Source organism: Ambystoma mexicanum, chromosome 7p (genome assembly GCF_040938575.1).
Source record: "Ambystoma mexicanum isolate Mex_15411 chromosome 7p, UKY_AmexF1_1, whole genome shotgun sequence".
Classification (NCBI taxonomy): domain Eukaryota; kingdom Metazoa; phylum Chordata; class Amphibia; order Caudata; family Ambystomatidae; genus Ambystoma; species Ambystoma mexicanum.
Genome location: NC_090939.1, coordinates 100,388,533 through 100,393,942, shown reverse-complemented (window position 1 = coordinate 100,393,942; position 5,410 = coordinate 100,388,533).

Here is a 5,410-nt window from a genome sequence, read left to right as displayed (position 1 = left end):
TAACCAGGCGGTTTTACCACCTCGGTTACCGCCAGACTCGTAATGAGGCCCTTTGTCTTTATACTTCAGTATTCCATATAATGTCTCTTTAAAGAATAAACACTTTCACATTTCTTCTTCACAAACAAAGTGTTGTCAGGATGGTTTTAGCACAGTTCATCATAACACATTAGTGGATTTGCCACTTTCTTTCCACCACAACCTTCTACCACTCTGCAGTACTTATCTTCTTCCTGGTGCACTAACCTGTCAGAACTAACCACTAATAGTCCCTTTCCTGGTGTACTCGCCTGCCAGGATATAATTCCTACCAGATCCTGCCTTTGGTACTAGAACAACTGGACTAGACCATGGACTAGTAGAGGGCTCTATTGCCCCGAGGTCAAGCATCTTGTTGACCTACTTCTTTATTTGGGATCTTACATGATCTGACATCCTGTAACCTCTGCTTTTAACAGGTAAACAGTCACCAGTTAGAAATCATGCTGGCCCCAAGGGGTCAAGCCTGGTGATAGTGAAAACAGGGAGGCAAACTGATTTAACAGAAACTTGCACACCTCTTGTTGTTCATGTGTCAAATTAGAAGAGAGATGAACTCCTATGTTCTCATCTAAAGGCTGGCCTCTGAGTAGGTCAGGTAGAGGTTAACTTTGAATGATAGGATGTAATCACTGGACTTTACCTTGAAATCTAGGACCGAGTAGACTGTAAGTCTCACTATTGAGAGACAGAACACAATGAGTAAATGGATGTTTATTATACTATTGTGAACTGAACATTGTTATGCTTACTATATGATTGGTTTACCTAATTACACCAATGATTGAACGCTTTTACAAATCATTTATCTCCCACATGTGTCAGTATGCACACAATAATGGAGGAGAGGAATCGACACTCTCCCCCGAACCACAGAAGCCGAATGAATTCGACCCTCCACCCGTGGTTGGCACAGGCGCCTGATTATAGACACAGGACACCACGTGGCAGCCAATGGGGGGAAGAGGAGTTAGGAAGAGGTTGTGGATAGGGTAGGGATATAGGAACACCAGATAGAGGGTTAGGGAACTCCTAAAATGGATAGGAAAGGGGAAGCACAGGGAAAAAAAACTCCTTATCTAGTTCTTTTACTAAACCAAACACATAGGGTATGCGCTATGAATCTTGCCTCCAACCGACCTCTAAATCGTATAAACACACCTTAATACGTGTGAACATGTAACAAGATAAACATATAGCAAGCATAGATGAACACCAACAATGGAATTCGATTCCATACATGAAAGACATGACACATGGCCCGTTGGGCAAGCTGAAGCAACACTGAACACATATAACCATAATGTACATGCCCAGACAGGGACACAGATCACTGTTGTGCCTAAACAGCCCCTAACCCTGAATGTCCTGTACTGTATGTTGCTGATTTAGCAACCCTAAACATGGTCCGCACTCTGCCGTGTGCCTTTAAACACACGAGTATTAAGCATCGAAGTCCTTAACAAGGATTTACTGAAAACACACACTTTGCTGTAACCTCGTAATGTGCCTAGTACTTATCTGAGCTCTGAGCGGCCCCATGGGACCACTCGGAGTTTGAAGAAAATGCCGTAACCAATGTCAGCCAGCCCGCCCGCATTCCTCCTGCTCCCAGTATTTACCAGCGTAATGTACCAATTACTTATCTGAGCTCCGAGCGGCCCCACGGGACCACTCGGAGTCTGAAGAAAACGCTGTAACAACTGCCAGCCAGTCCGCCAGCTTCGTCCAAAGTCTTACGGGCTGTAAGGAAAGCTTCGCTCACGCCTCGCTCCGACCGCACCCATCCAGGAACACAAAATAAACCACACCTGCGGTTGCGAGCGTGTTGGCTTTATGCTGCCCTTCATTACTTGCAGCTGGCAACGCACAGCAACTTGCGCTGAACTACAGGTCCTCCCCGGAATGCTGGGAAATGTAGTTCTCTTTACCAATGCTTAATAAGCAAACTTAGTTACTCCCCGGCGGCACCAGCCCTTATTCCTGACAACATGTTCCATGAGGGGTACCTGTCTTATTAAGATATTTTGTCAATCTAAGCTCTAAAGATTACACACATTGTAACAATAGTAGGCTAACACACACTACTATATAGTCAAGAATAACTCCACGAGATACGATACTTGACTCATCTTAACATACAGCATGGGCACGGATTAGAAATCCAGAATCCACATTTTTACCCTTTTTATAACACCCACTGCTCTAAGGGATGTTTTATTATACATCTTTTTGAACAACACCAGATCGACACACTGGTTTTTCGATCGCCATCATTCTCTTTCACCATTTAACAATCAGAGGTACCTTACCTTCTCCGAACCACATTGCAAAGTGAACTTTTTAATTTTACCTTCACCTTATTTTTAAATTAGCACTACTGTCCGTATAAGTCACTAGATAAGCTTTACCTCTCATCTTGCTTATTTACCACTCATCCCACTCTAATCGAACTTTTTTTGTTTTGAACAAATCCTCACGCTTACGCGCACGTTCATGACGTCACCATGTTTACATGAGTGACGTCGTGTCACGTTAAAATGTCATGATGTCACAGCGCAGCGCTGCTATTTAAACGGCCATCTTAGTTAGCCATTTCCACACATGGATACGGCGGCTAGAAGATCTCCTTCTACTTTGCTAATCTATCATAGGTAAGCCGATATCCACTAGGGACTCGGGAACCCTCTCATTATACCCTTGTCACTATTAGGCAACAAGTACTAATGAGATTCTGTAACGTACTTCTACATATGCTTGCCTTTTAAAAGCCACTATTCATGATTTTCTTAGATTGCCATTGGCTTTATAGACAGCCACGGAACACAAGACTTATCTATCCACTCTCTCTGTCATCTAGACGATCGTCAACTATCATTAACCACCGTCTTGGCACCTTATTAACCAACTACAACGGTAAGACTTGGAATATATTACCCCCCTCTTTTTAAATAGAATTCCATCACTAGATAGATGTGATAGTTATCTTATGAGCAAGTATCTGTGTGGAGAGTAACCAATAGGGCTCCGACCCCCCATAGATCTATACCCATTATATTGTGGATAATGAATAGACATTGAATTGACATCCTATCATAGTGTACAATCTGGAGCTATGAGTATGTAGGCATGCAATTTCATTGAATATAACGCATGGTCAAACCCGGAAATGTTATTCAATACTTGATGATACAGGCCATGGCTACACGCTCTTGAGATAGGTGTGTAAATTGAGGTTACATGGTTTATTTATTGAGGAAATGAAACCACTATAATCATTATATTATTAAGTACATCTAGGTGCCTAAAAAACAGTAACCCATGCGATGTTTGACTGTAAGAATTGTAAATAATTTTGACATACCATTACATTACAAATAATTATGAGGCCGATTCATGGAATTAATGTGTGCTGAAAATTCCTGCGGAAGCGCGCGAATCGCAGCGCAAGTGCGAAAATCGCAGCGAAACCCGCGCACAGCGATTCATGGAAGTCCGTGTGCGTGTAAATCCATGGATGTGCGCTAAAATCCTGCGTGGCGCACACGTCTTCAAACAGCGTGCGCACAGCGAAAGCGCATCATAGCGAAGCGCACACAACAAAAGTAGGCGTAACACGGGGCGTAGCACGCGGAATGCGTGAAAATGTGGGCGTCACGGGGCATCATGGGGGAAGTACAGGAGGCAAATGCGCGGAACGCCCACACGCGTGCCTACAACACGTATTCATGGAATCGAACGGGGCTAACGCGTGCGCCAAAAAAGATGCGCTAATCCGGAAACACGTACGCCAGCAGGAAGCAGGCGTACGTGGACCCGCGCAGCATAAAAGTGCACGCAAACAACAAACAAGCTCAGAAGGCAAGATGAATATACCGTTCCTCGCAGCAGTGGTCGTGGGATACCGCAGGAGGAGGAGTGCGTGTGAGTGTGGCATGGGTGGGGAGTAGAGCAATCACTCTACTCCAGAAAACCCCCGCCACTCTATCTTACCTACCAATAACAGAGTGCCATAATACTAGCATGTCCACTCTTTGATGGAATTGTGAATGTTAGCATGTCCACTCTTAGAAGGAATTGTGAATGTTAGCATGTCCACTCTTAGATGGAATTGTGAATGTTAGCATGTCCACTCTTAGATGAAATTGTGAATGTTAGCATGTCCACTCTTAGAAGGAATTGTGAATGTTAGCATGTCCACTCTTAGAAGGAATTGTGAATGTTAGCATGTCCACTCTTAGAAGGAATTGTGAATGTTAGCATGTCCACTCTTAGATGGAATTGTGAATGTTAGCATGTCCACTCTTAGAAGGAATTGTGAATGTTAGCATGTCCACTCTTAGAAGGAATTGTGAATGTTAGCATGTCCACTCTTCGAAGGAATTGTGAATGTTAGCATGTCGACTCTTGGATGAAATTGTGAATGTTAACATATCCACTCTTAGAAGGAATTGTGAATGTTAGCATGTCCACTCTTAGATGGAATTGTGAATGTTAGCATGTCCACTCTTAGATGGAATTGTGAATGTTAGCATGTCCACTCTTAGATGAAATTGTGAATGTTAGCATGTCCACTCTTAGATGGAATTGTGAATGTTAGCATCTCCACTCTTGGATGGAATTGTGAATGTTAGCATGTCCACTCTTAGATGGAATTGTGAATGTTAGCATGTCCACTCTTAGATGAAATTGTGAATGTTAGCATGTCCACTCTTAGATGGAATTGTGAATGTTAGCATCTCCACTCTTGGATGGAATTGTGAATGTTAGCATGTCCACTCTTAGATGAAATTGTGAATGTTAGCATGTCCACTCTTAGATGGAATTGTGAATGTTAGCATGTCCACTCTTAGATGAAATTGTGAATGTTAGCATGTCCACTCTTTGATGAAATTGTGAATGTTAGCATCTCCAATCTTGGATGGAATTGTGAATGTTAGCATGTGAAAGTTGCATTTAGAAAGTGCGCCCTGCAGCTTCTCTGTGAATTTAGAAATGTGCCCAACAGCCTATCTGTGAAAGTTGCATTTAGAAGTGTGCCCAATAGCCTGTGAAAGTTGAATTCAGAATTGTTCCCACCTGCATTAGAATTATACCCAATTTTATTTAGAAGCTCCGCCCAATCAGCCTCTCTGAGAAAGTTGAATTAAGAACTGTTCCTACCTGCATCTAGAACTGTACCCTGCACCCTCTCTGGGAAAGTTGAATTCATAATTGTTCCCACCTCCATTAGAATTATATCCAATCTTAATTAGAAGCTGCGCCCAATTAGCCTCTCTGAGAAAGTTGAATTAAGAACTGTTCCTACCTGCATCTAGAACTGTACCCTGCACCCTCTCTGAGAAAGTTGAATTTAGAATTGTCCCCACCA